Source organism: Capsicum annuum, unplaced genomic scaffold (assembly GCF_002878395.1).
Source record: "Capsicum annuum cultivar UCD-10X-F1 unplaced genomic scaffold, UCD10Xv1.1 ctg999, whole genome shotgun sequence".
Classification (NCBI taxonomy): domain Eukaryota; kingdom Viridiplantae; phylum Streptophyta; class Magnoliopsida; order Solanales; family Solanaceae; genus Capsicum; species Capsicum annuum.
Genome location: NW_025896087.1, coordinates 153,083 through 174,651, shown reverse-complemented (window position 1 = coordinate 174,651; position 21,569 = coordinate 153,083). Strand labels below are relative to the sequence as shown.

The following is a 21,569-nucleotide window of genomic DNA, read 5'->3' as shown; positions in this document are numbered from 1 at the left end:
AAATAAGAATTCCACTTAATCATGCTTTAATTTTCACTTTTTGTGCAGTCTCATTAGGTAAGGTTCCTATTTGGTCTGATCTGCAACGGTGTCCACAAAAGTAGAAAAATACAAAGGGGTAAATGACTTTTACGTGCAATTACATAGGGGTAACTTATGTCTTTTTCCTTTAATCAATGGACATAATTAGTGAAATTTGATTTATAAATAATTAATAACGTACTCACACTACTTTTTCTAATGTGATTTATCATTTTAAACATCAAATCGTATGGAGATTAAAGTAGTCCCCAGTCCTGCACTATGTGGGACATTACATTCTCTTTAATCCAACTATGTATTATAAAAGTTGGTGTCTGAGTCAATTTTTTTTTCATAACCTTTTTGAGTAAGAAAAATAATTTCATCCTTCACCTTTTTAATGGCTTTATGGCAGAGGAAGTCCAGATTAATGAAACTCGAAAGCGGAACTAAACACCGGACAAATATCCCAAAAAAAGAAAGAAATCAAGAGGTATCATTCGAGTTACGGTAAGATAGATATGATGCCTTCACCTTTAACCATAGATATAAGGTTTTAGTCTTGAAAATGGAAAATAAGATGCTTCCGGTTTATTGTGCATGAACAAGTCTGAATTAGTCGAGCCTGAAACCCAGCGGAAAAAAAAGGAAACAAAACAGGTCGGTACGCTTGAGTTAGTTTAATAATCAAAAAGAAACCTAAAGTAATAAATCCCTTAGTGGAATAATCTCAACAACTTTATTATGATGGAGTGTTTGATTTTTTTTTTACTGTTGAAATTCCTGTTTAGCCATTTACTTTAGCTTCTCTCTGAATCACCTCGTGTACTATTTCACACAGCTTCGTCTTGGCAGGTTTGTTGAAATTTAAAGGTATGATTATATATTCTTGAACCACTCTTATTTTAAAATTAACTCTTGCACGATGTTGAACATATGATTCAATTTTTCTCTCTTAAATTTTAATTATTAGTCTCTAAATAGATCCCTAAATAAAATAGTACCATCAAATCTGTTTATAACGACATTATTTGTCTGAATATTTTTGCTGCTATAGAAAAATTGTGTTATAGAGAACATGCAAAAAATTGATTCCAACACGAAAAACAATACTTTTGTTATTTATTTATTATGAGTCGTCTGGATACGTTCCTTTTCTTTGTATGCTTCAGAATGCTTCCCCTATCTTTTGCGGTGTCTTCATTTCTTTTGTTTTGTCCTTTTAAATCTGGTCTGAACTACTTTCGTAAATAGTCTGTCGAATACCACACATAGGGATAAGGTTCGTGTACGTTCTACCTTCTTCAGACCCCACCTATTGGATTACACTAGGTATGTTGTTGTCGTAGATGTCTGACCATATCTGCAGTAAATTGTTTCCTTCTATGATTTATTAAGTTTTTGTGTTCTTTATTTTACTTTCAATACATTATCAGATCTTAAGAACTAGTCCGGCTTGACTAGTAAAAGCTACAGACATGGAAAGAGGAAATGGAGGAGAAAAAGGGGAAGTGGAAGCAAACATATCATCGGTATGTTATGCAACATTTGTTTATACTTCTTTTTTTTTTTTTTTTTCATTTCACATAATTAAGTTAGTCTTGTAAGTATGTTCATTTTTATGTAGTTTCTATATAAGAAGCTGAATTTTACACCGGGCTAAGTTGGTTTAAGGGCATTGATTCAGATTGGGTAACGTGTCATTTTATGGTTGGATTTAATGTGCAAAATAGTGCTTATAACGATTTGGAGCTTGGGCCTATAATTCAAACCCAAAATAGTGCTCAAGAAAACCACCAGACCATTCTGTAGACAGTAAGGGACTCAAAACAGTGTTGAAAATCAAATGACTATCTCCAGTATATATTCATCTTTCTTTGATTTTGTACAAAGGCATCTGTTCTAATTAATATACTTCTTCTCATTGTATTCTCCATCCATTATAGTGAAATTCCTCTGCCTCTGCCCGTGGTTTTTTCCGTCAAGAATTTTCACGTAAATCTGTGTGTTCCTCTTTTTTTTTCTTTTTCTTGTGGTATTGCTTATTTTATTTGATCATATCAAACTGGTATTAGAGTAATCAATTATTTTCTTTGGGATGGAAACCATGAAGTATGATATTCCGTTGTTGGACCGCAATACCAAATTTTTGTTATGGCAAGTTAAGATGCGTACTGTGCTCATGCAGAGGTATTTGGATGATGCTCTAATAGGGTTTGATAAGATGCCCTCATCATGCACATAGGAGGATAAATGGCACAAGCATCGAAACGCTTTATCTCAGACCTATCTTCATTTATCCAATCAAATTCTACAGGATGTTTTGAAGGAGACCACAACCACTATGTTGTGGTTGAAACTAGAATCGTTATGTATAACAAAGAGCCAAACTAGTAAGTTGCATCTCAAATAATGACTTTATTCCCATTTTCTATCTGAGGGTATGTCTTTAGAGGATCACCTATCTGTATTTAAGGAAATCATTTCTGGAGGTTAAGTACAATAAGGAAGATCTAGGGTTGATTTTGTTGTGTTCTCTGCCTACATCATACTCAAACTTTAGGGATACGATTTTATAAAGTCGTAATACCCTGAACCTAGATGAAGTCTATGATGCATTTTTTTCTAAGGAGAAGATGAAACATCTTGTGAATTGGTCAGTGACTCAACGAGATGGTCTTATTGTTCGAGGAAGGACTCATGAGAGGAGCTCCAGAGGTGATGATAGAAATAGGTCAAAATCCAAAAACAAAAAAAACTATAATTACGTTTAGAAGAAAGGCCATATCAAATCTGAGTGTTATAAGTTACAGAATAGAAATAAACAGGAAGTTGAAAACCAGAAAGTAAGACAACTAGAGAAGTCCGGTGAAGCCAATTTTGTTAAAGATGGCGGTAGTGATGGAGAACTCTTGGTAGTTTCTGATAGTAACTCCAAGCCCTGTGAGGATTGGATTTTTGATTCAGCTTGCACATTTAATATGTGTCGCAATAAGGATTGGTTTACAACATATGAAATGGTCTCTAAAGGTGTTGTGTTGATGGGAAATAACACACCCTTCAAGATAGCTGGTATTGGAACAATCTGGATTAAGATATTTGATGGGGTTGTGAGGACACTTGGTGATGTACGATATATCCCTGACTTGAAGAGAAGTCTTATTTCCTTGAGTACCCTCGATTCAAACAGATATAAGTACACTAGAAGGTTAGTAAAGGTGCCCTTATTATGATGGAGGGATAGAGAAAGACTGCAAATTTGTATGTCTTGCAAGGCTCTACGGTTGCAGGTGATGCAACTTTTTCTACCTCCTCTCTAACATATAGTGATGTTGCTAAACTTTGACATATACGCTTGGGACATATAAGTGAATACGGGATGACTGAACTAAGTAGGGGAGGACTTCTTGATGGCCAGAGTATTACAAAATTGGAGTTCTTTGAGCACTGTGTTTTTGGGAAGCAGAAGAGAGTCAAATTCACTTAAGGCATCCACTCAACTAAAGGCACACTTGATTATATTCATTATGATCTCTGGGGTCCTTCTAGAGTACCTTCCATAGGAGGTGCGAATTACATGTTGACTATTCCAGAAAAGTTTGGGTGTTCTTCCTAAAGCAAGAGAATTATATGTTGCCTACTTTCAAGGAGTGGAAGACTATGATTGAAAAGTAAATAGGAAAGCAGGTAAATTGCCTATAGACTGATAATGGTTTAGAGTCATATTCTAATAAATTTAATGTTCCATGCATGTCAGAAGGAATTATGATGTCATGACCCGAGCCGAGGCCTTGGCTGCGACGAGTATCCCAAACCATGAAGGCTCGAGTGCCCTTCACTATTTGGAAATATGCACACATTCATATACAAAACAAAAAAAATATGGAAGTACACAACAACACAAAATCATGGTCAATATTATAATTCAGTTGAACAAATTTGGAATAAAATCCATACATCTCTAATAGAATTAACCTCAGTCTACAAAATCTCTAATACAACAAAGCCAACATCTTATCTAGAACTGGGATAAGGCCCCCAGTTAGATCATAAAACATAAAGAGATAATGAAATCTAATAACTAGGCCTTCCGAAATAGAGAAGGCTCACCAACTGAAAGTTCTGACACATAAGTCTACTGCTAAATGGGACCTAGGACTGTGCCTCATATCTTGAAATATAAGGGGTCAATACATTTGTACTGGTAGACAGAGCAATCCAAAATAATGACTATTATACAACATAAGCAAGAGCATTTTATAAACTCTTTACATAAGTTATGTGGAAAACACATGGGCATATTTACAAGACTTAGAACATTTATTTGAAATCCACGACTCATTATTTTATTTTACTTCTGAGCTAGGTGGTAAACCCTACAACTCTATAATCCCATGGGCTATATGGAATCCGCCCTTAACTCAGCGGCCAAGCCCCCAACCCATGTTTGCCACAAGGGCTAGAATCTTTATCTTCAATACACCAAAGGGAACTAGGCCAGTGTATGGTCCCTCTTGGGGACATAATAAACCCGTATCGTTAAAACACGATTTTGGGCTACGAGTTATCTAAATTCAAGTCTTCTTCGAGTAACCACCTAACTCTCTTTAAGCCCGTTTTAACTTTTAAGGCATACATTCTTTGAAATCAAAAATCTAAAAATCTTACTTTGTTATGACATTCATCTGCTTTGATATCGTCATACCAAGACTTGCAATTCATATCTTCTAAGCCATAAAATATCATGTACATCTCTTTTATTCAAAACAATGCTCAGACCACCAATTCAAATGATAAAAGAGGATTCATATTTCAAAACATGTGTCAAACCATGCAAAGATTCTCTCTTTTCAATATTTCGGCAAGAGGTGGTCAATTTCTCAAAACAACCATGCAATTCCTTGATTTTCACATTTAACATTTAAAAATAAGAAGTTATCCCTCTCTTCAATTCTCAATCAATACAAAGTTCAAATAAGATAGTAAAGCTCTTGACTTATACTTAAACAGGCACTTTTAGTAACCCATAATTTGTAATTCAAGGAGTAAATCAATAAGAGAGGAAAAATTCATTATTCTTGCTCTCAACTCATATTTCAAAACTAAAAATTACATATATACATATACACAAGAAAAATTAAGATTTAAGGGAAGGCCTTAAGACCAAAACATTATCATCGAAGGATTCACAATACGTCATTGTCAATGCAAATTCAAGAACCTTTGTAAATACAAAATTTCTTAACATTCAAACATTATTAAAATGATTTCACCATTCCCATGTAGTTTAGGAAAACTCCATGTGCCTTAGATGACCTAATTCAAAGGATAGAACTAAATTCTTAATTTGTTTCTTGGAAATCTTGACCTAAGAGCTTGATTCTTAATCTTTGGGTCTCTAGGGTTTTCTTGAAATTAATAAAAGAGAATAAAGATGTACAATGATCTTTAGGGATTCAAATCATATGTTTTGGACGGTTTTGAGTGAGGTAAATGACCTTATTGCGCTTAATTATGCATAATTATAAGCTAGAAATTTTTAGAGTGCACGATGGAGGGCTTGGAATGGGCTTCATAGCACAGGAATGAGTGCACGATGTGGGATCTATAGCACTATTTTGGAGTGCACGATGTGGGCATATTGAGGGATGCTACTATTTTGGTTATCCAAACTTCCCCTTACGCTTATCAAAAAATTTTGAAACTCACCCGAGATATACTTCTTACCACTCCAATCATGATTCAACGTTAAAATCAACAATACACTTTTGAAAAAGTTGAAAATAAAATCATCAAAGTTTGAGAGGTCAAAATGAGGCTAATTATCCAACACTTAGTTTTATTTTTAAGGTTCTAAGTGTCTTAAGTTAGCACTAGGGGTGGTATCAAGTTGAGAAGGCTACGGGGTGCTATATGTAAGGCACTTAATAGTTCGTCGTACTCGGCAACAGAATGGTATGGCTGAACAAATGAATAGGACTATAATGGAGAAGGTGCATTTTATGCTCTCTAATATTGGTTTACCCAATTTTTTTTGGGCCGAAGCTGCTTTCACAATTTGTTTTCTTATTAACTACCCTCTTTTAATTGCGATTGACAAAAAGACCCCATAAGAGGTATAGTCCGGTACTCCTCCCAGTTACTCTGTTATGAGGATATTTGGATGTGTTGCTTATGTTCATGTTGATAATGGAAAGTTGGAACCTAGATCTGTCAAATGTTTATTTATGGCTTATAAGTCTGTTGTTAAAGGATATAAGTTTTGGTGTCCAAAAAGCAAAAAGGTTATAATTAGCAGGGATGTTGTGTTTGATGAAACTTCCATGTTTCGTGCTTCCTCCAAATCTAGTGCTTCGCCCCCAAATGAGTTTAGTGTCATGAATCAAAAAAATTCAAGCACCCACGTTGAATTGTAGATTAGAGAAGAGTCCACACCAGTGTCTACTTCTCAGTTTACCCTGGAGATATAGAGTGATACTATTTCTTCTACACTACCAGTGATGCCATAATATTCTATTGCTAAAGACAGGACTAACAGAGATATTAGACCTCCTCAAAAGTATGTTGAAGCTAATTTGGTTGCTTATGCATTAAATTTAGCAAAAGGTATTAATTTCGGTGAAGAACCTTCTTTTTACTCAGAGATAGTTAGTTGTGATAATTCTTGATGATGGATGATTACTATGCAGGAGGAGATAGAATCACTTCATAAGAATAGAACATGAGATTTGGTGAGATTGCCTAAAGATAAGAAAGATGACCGTTGCAAGTAGGTATTTAAAAAGAAAAAAGGAACATCAGGAGTTGAAGATGCTAGGTACAAAGCAAGACTAGTTGCTAAAGGTTATAGTCAGGTTCTAGGTGTTAACTTCACAGATGCGTTTTCTCCAGTTGTAAAGCATAGTTTGATTCGATCCTTACTTATTATTGTGGCCATGAATGATCTTAAACTTGAGAAGTTAGATGTCAAGACTGCATTCTTATATGGAGAACTTGAGTAGGACATCTATATACAACAACCAAAGGCTTTTGTAGTCTCAGGAAAGGAGGACTATGTATGCTTACTGAAAAAGTCCCTTTACGGCTTAAAACAGTTGCCCAGATAGTGGTATAAGAGGTTTGACTCCTTTGTGACTTCTCATAAGTTTAAAAGGAGTTGTTATGATAGTTGCGTCTATTTCAAGAAGGTAAGTGATGGTTCGTTCGTGTATCTTCCCTTGTATATTAATGACATATTGATTGCAGTAAAGTATATAAGAGAGATAGGAAGAGTAAAATCCCAGCTGAGTGAGGATTTTAAGATAAAGGATTTAGGGGTAGCAAAGAAGATCCTTGGCATGGAAATTCTGAGGCATAAAGAGAAGTGTAAGTTATACTTGAGTCCGAAAAGGTATATTGAGAAAGTGCTTCATAGGTTCGATATGAAAAACACCAAAAATTTTAGTACTCCATTGGCAGCTCATTTTAAACTCTTAGCCATGTTATCTCCAAATGCAGATGATGATCGTGATGATATGTCTCGAGTTCCATACTCTAGTGTTGTTGGGTCTCTTATGTATGCGATGGTGTGTTCCCAACCAGATTTATCATATGCAGTCAGTGCAGTTAGCAGATACATGACAAATCCTAGTAAATAACATTGGTAAGCAGTTTAGTGGATTTTCAGATACTTGCATGGATCTGTTGATGTTTGTTTGTAGTTTGAGAAAAATAGAAATAGAGTGATCGGTTATGTTGATTCTGGTTTTGTAGGAGACCTTGATAAAAAGAGGACTATGTTTTAACCATTAGTAGTTGTGCTATCAGTTGGAAAACTATTTTACAGACTGCAGTTGTTTTGTCAACTACTGAGGCAGAGTACATGGCTATTATAGAGGCTTGCAAGGAAGCTATTTGGATGAAGGGTTTGTTTGGTGAACTTAGCAAAGACATGTAGATTACGACAATATTTTGAGATAGTCAGAGTGCTATCTTCCTTACAAAAGATCATATGTTTCGCGAAAGGATAAAGCACATCGATGTTTGGTATCATTTTATGCGTGAAATTATTGCTCCTGGTGATATTATGGTATGCAAGATTAGTAACCATGATAAACCTATTGATATGATGACCAAGACACTACCAAGTGCCAAGTTTGTGCATTGCTTGGACTTGATTGGTGTCAACAGTTAAGATGCGCCCTTAGGGGCTTTTGTAGAAAACGTGGAGAGTTTTCTTGAGATGGATTTGAGTTCTGAATTTGAATTTGTGTCAAGGTGGATATTATTAGAGTTTGTGACCTGAATTCTGTTGATCCGGCCCTAAATATTTTGCAGTGCAACCCATCTTTGTGATTTTTTGTGATGTCAGTTGTGGTAGCATAGGGATCGGGTCGATATGGACCAGTTTGTTTTTGGGCTTAGGATTTATTTGTACACACACATTATATAAGTGCAATTAGTGGGACAGTTTTGGAAGTTTAGAAAATACGTCATTCTCCTCATTGTATTCTCCATCCGTTATAGTGAAATTCCTCTGCCTCTACCTGTGGCTTTTCCTGTCAAGGACTTTCACGTAAATCTGTGTGTTCATCTTGTTTTTTTTTTTTTTTTTGGGGTATATGCTTTTCAATCATAACATCTTCTGCATTTCTATTAGCTACATGTTGTAATTCAGTTCATGGACAATTTGAGACAATATTTGGTCTCTTTAGTAGGTGTCATCCATTGTATTTCGTGAGGGCATTATCAATATTCTTGATTTCATAGAAAAATTAAATAACGATCGTATGAAAATTTCAATTCTTAAAATGGATTGAATTGAAGAGATGACATTTGTTTCCGCATTTTCATCAATATTGCTATTTCCTTTCAGAAGGTTGTATTGACAAAATCTTGTCTTGCATATCAAATGAGATTCATGATCTGGTTCAGTCACTTTTTCATTAGTGTGGAGAAGGCGTGCTGGTTAAATTTATGGATCATGATGTTCCTTACCTCCAGGAAAATATCAAAAATTATGTTAGCTCACATAACTATGTTGAATCATGTCATGTGCCCATGATCGAGGATCATTTGGTTGAGCTTTTTGATGCTATCCTCATGTATCTGCAATATCTACTCAAGTGTTAGTCTGAGTTGATTCAATATTAGTTTTTCAAAAATTATTTAACATTTTAAGAGATTTCATCGGTTGAAAGTAAAAGGTCGTATTAGTATGAGACAATTGAATATGTGTTACCTCATCTTCAATTTATGGCTCAGAGAGTAGTAAGCTTCTGCTTTACTCTTTTGGATTATCATCTTGATGAATTCAATGGATCAGAGGAAACAGATGAATCATATGTATCCCAATTTAATTTCAAGCTGGCCAATCTGCTTGTGGATATTATACCCATTGAACTAGAGGTTATGCACATCTATTAAACAAATTTGAAAGCTTCAAAATCGGCAGAAGTTGGTTGCTTCATTAGGAACACTCGAGAAGCCTCTCTGGAAATTGTTAGAGACTCTCTAATTTATCTGTACAAACATATGGTTAATGATATTACTCCTAGTACCTCAGTGGGAAACATTCATATCATGATAGAGTTACTTTCGATTATTCTTTCAGATGTGCCCGAGGACATCATTCATCATTACAAGTAGTTTTTTTTCTTGGCATGTGTTGAAGCACTTACCAAGGAGGTATTTGTTCTTGTTCGCAACTTAGGAGTGAACTCAAGAAATGAAGAGAATATGAATGAAATAGGTGGTGCAAGTTTAAACTTACCAGAAAAAATTGAACTCCTGAAGGAAGATCTCAAGAATGTTTTCATGAAAGCCCGCACAGACTCATACCAGCTCAGCCTCCCGCTGAGTGATGGACCACTCTTCATGACTCTTCTTCTCAGAAACTTAACTAACTTGCTCAATTCCAATGCTTATTTAGTTGCTCTAATAAAATAACGAATTAGGTAGGTGAAAGAAGACATGGAAATCATTAAATTGTTCTTTGGTAAAGTTAAGCAAGAATTGTATAGAGATCTTTGGACTCATATTCTCGATGTGGCATATGAGTCGAAAACTCGGATTAACTCAATTCTTGCCAGAGATCCTTCTCTATTACAACTTATCTTCTTACTTCCTGATATTGTGGAAAAAATCAAGATTATCAAAAAGAGGTACAAAAGCAGATCTCCAAGAATACAAGTATCATTTCTACAAACACTCACAACAAGCCAATTGAAATCAAGTCCTCAATAGTTGGTAAAACAATTACTGGTTTTGTGGAGGAGAAAAAGTGGATAATTAGGAAGCTCAATAGTGGGCCAGCTGAGATAGATGTAATTTCCATAGTCGGCATGCTAGGTCTTGGAAAAACTACTTTGTTTTACAAAGTTTATAAAGATAAGTCTGTTGTTTGTCATTTTGACATTCGTGCACAGTGCTCAGTCGATCAGGAACTTAATGGGGAAAACTTATTGCAGAAAATTTTCATTGAAGTTATTGATTTGAAAGAAAGAGACAATAAGGATGTTATAAAACTAATAAGGATGTATATATCATCAGCATCATCATTTAGAAATTCTACATTCTTTGTCTTTTCATTATCTTGCCAGCTCCAGGTGTTATTCTCCACAAATCTGACATCCTTTTTAACAATCAGTTTGACATTTTAAGGCCGATAGATGCTGTAAGCTTTTGATAGACTACTATATCCTACAAAGATTCTGGGTTCAGCTTTTTTATCCAGTTTATCTCTTTCCATCTGAGGTACATAAGAAAAACAAACATAAATAAATATTTTTCAGATTTTTTATTAAGGTTTTGTAACTAAGCCAAGCCTTAAATGGTGTCTTCTTTTGTAAAGCCTAGATTGGCAATCTGTTTAGCATAAATACTGCGGTGTGGGCAACTTCAGCCCAAAATTTCTCTGGCATCCCTTTCTCATGGAGCAAACACCTTGTCATCTCTATTAGTATCCTATTTTTCCTTTCCACTACTCTATTTTGTTGGGAAGTATAACGTGCTGTTAGTTGATGCTCGATTCTTTCTTCATTCCAAAATTTGTTGAAATTTTCTAAAGATACTCGATTCCATTATCTATTCTTATCACCTGAATTTTGCAGTCACTCTGATTTTCCACAAAAGCTTTAGTTTTCAAGAATACATCAGCGACCTCAGATTTAAAAATCAAAATATAAATCCAACAATATCTGGAATAATCATCTATAAAGGCAATATAGTACTTACTATCCTTTAAAGATGGTGTTTTCTAAGGTCCACCTAAATTCGAGTGAATAAGTTGCATTTTATTGTTTGCCCTCCATGATGAATTCTGAAAAGGAAGCCTTGTTTTCTTCCTGAAAAGCTTCACAACCAGAAAGATTTTTCTCAAAGCTCGGGAGACCTTTTGCAAGTTGATTTTCTTTCACGAAGAGTATTGAATCATGAGGATGATGTTTGAGTCTTTTGTGCCATAACTATGAATCATTTTCCAATCAGACAACGGTTGCGTGCTCCTCGTCCAATAGATTCAAGGAAAAACTCCTTCCTCTCATCTTGACCTTGAACATCTCCTTATCATCAGAATCCTTGATGACATTTGCTTTTTCTTTAAGCAACACTTTAAAACCATTTTCAAGTAGCTTGCCAACCCTTAAGAGTATTTGTTCAAGATCAGAAACAAAGAAAACATCAGTTATAAGTTTCAAACCTGTAGGGCTTTGAATTGCAACTGTTCCTTTGCCTTTTCCATCAAAATATTCTTCGTTTCCAATTTTGACTTCAGAGATAACAGATCAATCTAGCTCTTTAAAGAGCTCTTGATCAATGGTTATATGATATGTACATTCGCTATCAATCAATCAATTTTCAGAAGTGCTTTTGTTAGCAAAACAAGTTGCAACAAATAATTGCTCTTCTTGATATTGATTTATAGAAGCTTTGGCGTTTTCTTGTTGCATTTTTGACTTGCATACCCTCTCCACATAGCCTAGTTGACCACATTTTTTGCACTGGACATTTGGCCTCCACAAATATTTTTGTTGAGAGTGATTTTTCTTTTTGCAATGAGAGCAGGGTGAATTAATTACTCCCCGATTGTTATTATTATTGCCTTGCCTTTGCTTGTGGTTCTTTTTTGTTCCATTTTCTAACTCGTTCTATGATTTAGATTGAAAATCACCTTCAATAAAACCTTTTTTCCTCATCATTCTCTTTTGCTCCAATGCCTGCAAAGCTTTAATAAGTTCTGCAAAGGTAATGCTTGATAAATCGTTAGAATTCTCTAAAGAAGAGATTCTGGCTTCATATTTCTCAGAAAGTGTGATAAGAATGTTTTGAAAAATTTGTTCATCAGTAAAATCCTTACTAAACAATCTCACCTTATTGGCTAAGTTGAGTAGTTGATCTGCATAATCTTTTATAGTTTCTGATTCTTTCATTCTCTTTATTTCAAGTTCCCGAATCAGATTTATCACTTGCATATTTTAAAATCAGATTCATCACTTGCATATTTTGCACTCTTTCACTTCTTTGGTATTCCTCTTCGTGATACTCTCAAATTTCTATAGCAGATTTCATTTGCATAATTCTAGTAAGAGTTGAAGGAGATACTACGGAGAAAAAACATGCTTTGTCTTTGACTTTCCTTGTCTTTCTCTCCTTGTGATGTTTTATCTGATTCATTGTTGGATTATATCCAAGAGGAGTTACTTCCTAGTACTCTTCTACTACTTCCCAGAGGTCTAGTGCTTCAAGGTGAACCGTCATTCTAATTTCCCAAGTGGGATAATTTTTAGGTTGTGGAGCCTGATTAATATATGACGTAATGTTATATATTAATGTTCATGTTGTTCAACCTTTGAGAAATTATATTCTAATTTTCTAAATTTTAGGCTGTACCTTTTATTCTCATTTCTCTATGTAATTGAACATACTCTAATTCATTAATATCAATAGCCCATCCGCTGGGGAGGTTACCCACGAGTATTACCACAAAATTAATTCTCTCTCTCTTTCTTAAAGAAATCTCCCTCTAGTTTTCTTCATCCTCTCCATAGATTTAGTGTGTGTGAACTGCTAATCGAACCTAAAAGATAATTCTTACCGTTGAAGACAAGTGAAGTTACAAAGCTTGTTTCAGAATTCATTTCCTATAAACTATTTAAGACAACATTTTAAAGAATGGTTATATAGAAAGAAGTTATATTGATTCACTGTCTTCTCATAGTTCCCTCAAGATGACAATGCTCTTGATACAAATCTGTTGACTAAGAAAAGAAAGAGAAAAAGGCTAGGTTAAGTTTCATTGCTTATTGATGTTAAGTTTTACAGAATAATTAAAAGACCAAAAGAAGATAGGAATTTTGAAATTGAAACTGTTCCACTAATTAAGCCTAATCATATTTATAGATTTGACATTATCTTAACCAGTTGAGATTTTTGAATTTAAAATAGATTTTAACTTCTATTTTTGGTTTTGAATTAATCCAATCGTCCTTTCTATAAAAATTAACCATATAATTACTTCTAACCATTTATATGTTCTTAAATTTTGATCAAAAGTGATTATCAATTATCTTTGAATAAGACCTCATTGTTGCATTCGATTCTGATGAAGTTACACGGCAATTCATTCACTGGCTTTACCTCTTCTAGGTAACAATTTTTTTTTGCAATAGATTTTTGAATCTTACTCGTATCTTCATTTCAATACCAAGGAAGAAAATCCTCAATATACACGTATTAGAATATACACATACATGTGTTTACATGTTTTTGCTCAGTTTACATGTAAATATTTCATTATTCAAACCAATATTTACATGTCTTTGTTCAGTTTCATTTTTGTAAGCATTAATTTGATAAATGATATTCATAGGCTTTATCAGGTAAAATTAATTAAAATGGAGTAGTGATATATGAAAGGAAAAGGATGAATTTGTGGTGATATCATTAAAAGATTATAATGTTTTTGAAATTTTAGTCATTATTTTAAGAATTATGAAGAGAAGGTTTTGAAAGGGAAGAGGACAAATATAGCACTATATTTTGACGATTTGTTGCGTCTTATTTATTTTTCAATCTACTTGATTTTCTTATGTGTATGATATCTTAATTTTATATATTTTATAGACGATAGAAGTAACAAAGAATGAGTTAAGTCACAACACAATGAAATAATACTAAATAGTTGCAAATGTATAAATCAAATATAAGCAACAATAAAGAAAAAATAGAAACAAAGAGAAGCATGAAAAAATAGAAGAACAAACATATTTAAAATTAAGCTACGAAAGGTAAACACCATAGTATTGATAAGTGTAATTTAAACTCAAAGTTGATTGACTATTATTATTTTAAGCCTATACTGGATTAAACAAAAAGGATCTTCATACATGGAGGGGATCCTAATGCAACATCAGATTGAAGTTAGGACAATGTGGCTTATTTTTAAAAATGTCGTATGGATTATGAATATAAGTAAAAGTCTATAGAATCTAATTCAACACTTTATTATCATACTCTGTTTATTTCATTTTATTTGGCATCGTTTGACATGATAGGTTTAAAATAATTCTTAGATATTTGTTGGGTTATTCATCATTTCAATTAGGGATAAAATGGATATTTTAAAATAAAATTATTTTAAATATAATAATATGATATTTTTTTTAGATGGATTAAAAAGAAAATGGTACAACATAAAAAATGGAATGAAAGAGTAAAAAGTAAGGACACATGGCTTTTGAAATTCCTATACCAAACACACCTTTAGTTCTTTAAAGAACACATAAAATTTTCTCACATATAGGAACATTTTTGTTGATCAACTTTTTGAATGAGTTGACAACATTATTGGTGAACTGGGATATGTATCCGCGCGATGCATGGGCTTGTTATCTCTAACAATTATAGCAGATCAACAATTGTAATAAAACCAGATTCTGCAAGATTGCAGCCTTATTTAGCTTAACTTAATCCAACTCTGAAGTTTTATTTTGAATTACAACAACAAGTATGACTAATATCCTACTTTTGAGGCACTAGTCTTAACAAATATGAACATTTCTTTGAACCTCTTCCTTACCATTGTCATTTAAGACACTTGAGGCTTCATAAAAAGTTGGACCTGAAGAAAGCATATTTGACGGATTCTTTGCTAAATGAAATAGGCATGCTAGTTCATTTGAGGTGCTTAATCATTTAGATGGAGGAAGAAGCACTCCCTCCCTCACTTTCAAACCTCTAGAATTTAGAAAATCTAGATCGAGGTGTATAACCTGGGACCAATCTCAGTACTATCACGTAGTATCTCAAATCTTGAAAAGCTACGAAATGTGTTCAGCGGTAATTGTACTGTCTTTTTTTTTTTGGATATTGACAAACCAACAAAGTTAGAGAATCTGAGAACATTAAAGTTACTTAAGATTTCCTATTCGGTAGACATATAGATTATTTTCAGAAGGTTTTTCAATCTTTGAACCCTTGATTTCCTCATGGATTATTCAGCAGTGGAGCAGCAAATTATTTTCCAAGATTGGATGTCCTTAATAAACTTGAACAAGTTACCGTAATTTTTGTCCGCTTTGGGCATAGACATGCACATCGGTTCGATTTTCACTTCCCTTTGAGCTTGAAAGAACTGAAATTGGGTGGGTTCGATCTGAAATTCGATGCAGTACCAAGAATTGGGACATCACCACCCAGCCTTCAAAGGCTATGACTATCAAGCGCAGACATCTAGGAGGGGGAGAATGGAACATGGAACAAGTCACCTTCTAGAATATCAAATCTCTAAGTTTGATTGGTGTGTCTTTTTCTGCATGGTAGTTTATTGCAATTGAATCCTTTACCAAGCTTGAGGAATTACTTACATTGTATTGTGCATGTATTAAAAGAGCTCCCAGGTTAAAAAGTCAGCCCTCAACATTAAGGAATATGTTACATAATTGATGGGAGAAGACAAGTATGAGGTAGACTACACAGGTATATAAATTCATTGACTTGTTTCGTACATTAAATTACCTCTTCAAATATGATATTCTAATATTACTTTTAACTTATATAATCTTCCTTTCAGTGGGCGAGAGCATAATAAGTTCTGGTCGCGGTTTCAATCGCTAGAGACTTTATGTTAGTGGGAACTCATCATGATCATCTTAATTAACTGCCTGTTAATTTAGAGCATACTTAGGTCTTAGATCTATATCTCCAAACAAGTTTGAGGTACACTGCGGAGAAATGGATTCATCTTAGGTCCATACCTCCAGGCAAATCTCTATTAGTATATTACATTAACTTCTTTCCTACCCGTTGGGGCTTCAAGTGTTGGATCTATCATCACACACTTATGCCTTCTTCAAGATATTTCAGTTCATTTCCCATTAAGCACTGTTTTTCCCATCTGATTCTTCTTTTAGCAGATGCTTATTTTTACATAGAAATTGATGAATGATCAAAATGGAATTTTGACTGACAAATTGTTTCTTATCCTTTGGTTGACATATTATTTTGTTGTTGTTACAGATCCTTTTTCTTGAATGCGTTATAATTCTTCCTCTAGTTTTGTTTTCTCTTCCTATCTTATATATGTGTTACATGAGTTGGGAGTCTTTTGCAAACAAGCTTTCTACCTCCATGAAATAGAGTTGAGGTCTGTGTACACTCTATCCTTCCTATACCCCACTTGTGTGATTATAGAGTATCTTGTTGTTGTTGCACTATCCTTTCAGGATGAATCTTCTCTTCCTTTTGCCTCACAAAAGTGTCAACAAGAGTGGACTATTTGTAATTCTTTACATTGCCAGTGCCCAAAACATTAACTCTTTATATATGGTCGTTGAACGTTACTTATGATAGTAGTAAAGTCACAACTATTGTTTGCCACATTAAAGTAACTAAACTTGTTAAAATATCTCTCAAGCACTCTCACACACACATATAACTGCCATTCCAGCAGTTACTGAGCTCGATAAGAAGAAGGAAAAGAAGAGAGAGGATGATCTAAGATTGAAACTTGTATGTTAGTTATGTACAATGTGAGTTCATGCCACCTATTTATAGACTCACATGACTAAAATGTGATTATCTAGAAGATTCGTAACAAATTCCTAACAACTTAATCAAGTGGCCAGCTCACTAACCAACTTGACACACCTAACAGACTCGACTAACAAGCAATGCAATAGAGTTAACTAACAGTGTTAATCAACTGTTAACTAATTAATATAACAGAAAGTATGAATACTGAATATTGATACTATAAGTTTTGACACTCCTCCTCAAGCTACAGGGTGCAAAATGTTGAGCACACCAAGCTTTCTTAGGAGATGTAAGTGTTGATCATGACTCAAGCCCTTTGTGAGGATATCTGCAACCTGTTGATTTATCTGCACATACATGGGTTGAACCAACCCTTCCTTGATCTTATCTCTAATAAAGTGGCAGTCCACCTAAATATGTTTGGTCCTCTCATGGAATATGGGGCTAGCAGCTAGCTGAATAGCTGAATTGCTATCAGTAAAGATGATAATAATTTTAGTTATAGGGATCCCTAATTCTACAAACAGTCCATCCAACCATGTTACTTCTACCAAAGCTTAGGCCATGCTCCTATATTCTACCTAAACTGAGCTTCTGGAGATAGTGTTCTATTTTTTGGACTTCTAGGATATCAATAAACCACCAAACTGCACCATATAGCCTATAACAGACCTCTTAGTATTTGGACATGCAGCGCAATTTGAGTCACACCAACAAACAAACTCTGTAGTAGGTTGTTCCTGGAGCCATATACCTTGTCCTACAATTTCGTTTAGATATCTTATCACCCTGTTTGCTGCCTCCAAATTTTATTTTTTAGGTTGTTACATGAACTGACTTACTATTTGTACTTCATAACTGATATCAAGTTTTGTTATTCTTGCATACAACAATTTTCCAACAAGTCTTTGATACGATGTTATATCCCTTAGAATAATATCTCCTTTAACACCTGCTGCTTCATTCACTTTAACAAAGGTTAGCTTGATATTAATATCTAATGGAGTAAGATATGGCTTAGCACCAACAAGCCCTATGTCAGATGTAAGCTCCAATATATATTTTCTTTGGTTCAATATTACTCTACTTGCAGACCTCAACACTTTAATGCCTAAGAAGTCCTTAAGCTCACCTAGATCCTTAAGTATAAATTGCTGATGGAGAGTAACTTTTGTTGCATTAATCATGTTTGTATTATCCCCTATTATTAGAAGATCATCTACATAAACTAAAACCACCACCATACCTTTTGACTTCTTTAAGGTAAAGCGTGAATAATCATATCTGCTCAGAGAGAATGCTGTATTGAGCAATGCTGCAGTAGGCTTTATATTCCACTGCCTTGATACTTGGTTAAGTCCATACAATGACTTGATTAATCTTCAAACTTTGAGTTACTTCCCTCCAAGAAACCATCTGGCATTTCCATATACACTTTCTCATCTAAATCACCTTGTAGAAAAGCATTATAGACATCCATTTGGTACATACACCACCCTTTTGATACAGCTAAAGTAATAAAATTTCTCACTATAACCATTTTTGCTATGGGAGAGAATGTGTCATGGTAATCTAGTCCCTCCTGTTGGCTGTAACCCTTGGCGACCAACCTTTCCTTAAACCTTTCTACTTCTCCATTAGCATTGTACTTGATCTTGTAGACCCATTTTGATCCAATTATATTCTTGTCCAGAGGAATATCAACTACCTCCTAAGTATGATTTTCTTCAAGATCTTTAACCTTCTATTTCATAGCTTTAATCCACCTCTTATCTCCGCCAGCTTCATTATAAGATTGTGGTTCTACTTTTGTTGATAGACTGGACATAAAACTTTGGTATCTTGAACTAGTATTAGCATAAGATAGATAGTTTTCCATAGGATATCTGGTTTCTCTTTTTCCCTAGTAATGCATAGTCCAACAACCAAACAAGTTGTTTGATGACTCTAGATGATTTTCTTGGAGCAACTTCTGCAGGTGATAAGGATGGCTCATCTTTGCTGGTGAAGTTATGAGTGTCTTCATCTTGGATACTGTTAAGATTATGTGGTGATGTACTTTTCTCTTGTGGATCATATGATTGATTATCAGGATCTGTGTAAGTATCTACTTCTATTACTGCATTAGTATGATAAGATAAACTCAGCTTAAGGAAATCAACAGTTGATTCTGAGCTTGGGTACTCTACAAAAAGGAATGAATCATGTTTGAACACTGCATGTCTTATGACAAACAATTTGTTAGTACACCAATCCGACAATATATAACCCTTCTGAGTGGTAGAATAACCCTTCAATACTGCAACTTTAGCTCTTTTAGAGAGCTTATCACCCTTTGGTAGTACTGAAGCATAGCATTTGCATCCAATAACTCTTAGGTGTGTTAGTGATGGGTCTTTACAGAATAATATTTCATAAGGACTTTCACCCTCAATAGCTGAGGATGGTAACCTTTTAATAAGATACACAATAGCCTTAACATTTAATCCCTAAAGCTTCATAGGCACCTGTGATTGAAACCTAATGGCTCTTGTGACATTCAATATCTGTCTGTGTTGTCTCTCAACCACACTATTTTATTGTGGTGTGTATGGGAAGATACTTTGATGTATTATTCCCAAGGTCTGAAACAACTCTGTACATTTAGAATTAAGGAACTCTTTCCCATTATCTAACCTTAATATTTTCACTTGAGCACTAAATTGATTCTGAATTAGAGTAAAGAAGTTTTTTATGGCTACAATACACTCAGACTTTAATTGTAGTAGATGAAACCATGTATATCTTCTATGATCATCACCAATAGTTAAAAACTAGTACTTCTTTTCAAAAGTAGGTGTCTTATAAGGCCCCCAAGGATCCATCTGTACAATATCAAAACATTTTGAAGATCTAGATATACAGAGAGGAAAGATTTGTCTAGTTTATTTAGCTAATGGATAAATATAACACTTATTTAGAATATGTACATCACTACTGTGTCTTAATAGATTGAAAGTTCTTAATGCCTGGGAAGAGGGATGTCCCAGCCTCATATACCACAGACTGCACTCATGCATCTCTACTCCTGTATCCTGCCCTTGATGAGCCACATTATTGATAATTCTATTCTCTCCACATACATTTTTGAGGATGTATAATCTTTCTTTTTCCTTACCAATCCCCTTCACCTTGCCACTATAAAGGTTCTAAAGTACACAAAAGTCAAGATAGAATGAACCAAAACAAGAGAGTTTCCTAGTCATTTTAGACACTCATAACAAGTTCAGTTTAAAATCTAGAACATACAACACATCCCTTACAACCTCTTCTTTCAGAACTTGTGCTTCTCCTACATGTGATATATCCACCTTGGCTCCAGTAGGTAGGTTTACTTAATCACACATTGTGTTGTCAATTTTGTGATAGTGTGAGAATATATCCTTGTGTGCTACCACATAATGTATGGCTCTAGAGCCTATGATCCATTCATATGGAACAACATGACTAAAAAAACAAGTAATAGTACTTGTCATATTAGCTTTTTCTGAGTCATTTGTCTCTTTGTTGATCAATGCTATGATCTGTCTATATTCATCTTCTGAGAAACCTTATCCCTTTAACAGACCAGCATTGTTGTTCCCTTTACTTTCCTGGTTACCAGTTTGATCAGCCAAGTATGATTTCTCTACTTGAGGTCTAATAAAGTTATGAGCTAATGACTGGCTGGTATTTTGACTAATAGCTAATTGTCCATCTCTACCACCTCCACCACCTCCACCTTGACCATTGTAGAGTTCTTGATTTTATACCCCCTTGGATTGTTGTAGTTACTTATTTTATTGTTTCTCCAATCACTTGGATATCCATGCAATTTGTAATAGTTTTCTCTTGTGTGGCCAGTGAAGTTACAACAATCATATCTTTTACCTTTTAATCTTGGCTTCCATAATTGGTTGATGCCTGATTCCTATTCCAAATCTAGAATTTGCATATTTTCTATGTACTTGCATAGGAATAGGCTTAGTTTTATGAATAATATTTACAACACAAGCAAGTTGCTGGATCTCATCTTTAATAATCATTGCATATTCTTGGTTAAGTGTAGGTGTTGTTCCCTTTATCAATATATGTCTATTTACTTGGTCATATGTATCATTTAGTCCACTTAGGAATTGTATTAGCCTCAACTAATCTAAGTGCTCTACATACTCCTTAGACTTAGAACAATTACATGATGGAGCTAGAATAACCGCATTATGTTCACTCCACAAATTCTTTAACTTAGTGAAGTAGGTTGAGACCGAGTCAGTGCCTTGGTGTAGGTTGTTGATTTCCCTGTTCAATTGGTACAATCTCATATGATTCACTTTGTCAAACCTCTTCTAAAGATTTTCCCATACCTCATAGGCATTTTTTCCATACACAATACCACTGAGTAACTGTTCACTTACTGAACTCATCAGCCATGAAAGAAATACTGCATTGAATATCTCCCATTAATCATGTAATTCCTCTCTGTATGTGTTCTTTTTACAAGTACCAGTCACACAAACATA

General features: G+C 34.4%; 1 long non-coding RNA gene across 1 annotated transcript; it reads left to right on the top strand.

The window, feature by feature from the left end:
• Nucleotides 1-544: 544 nt before the first annotated feature.
• On the top strand, nucleotides 545-19,222 carry LOC124895844. The gene is made up of 4 exons (XR_007051904.1): nucleotides 545-894; nucleotides 1,458-1,553; nucleotides 15,888-15,975; nucleotides 16,070-19,222. It is a non-coding gene; the product is annotated as an uncharacterized LOC124895844 (long non-coding RNA).
• Nucleotides 19,223-21,569: the final 2,347 nt, after the last annotated feature.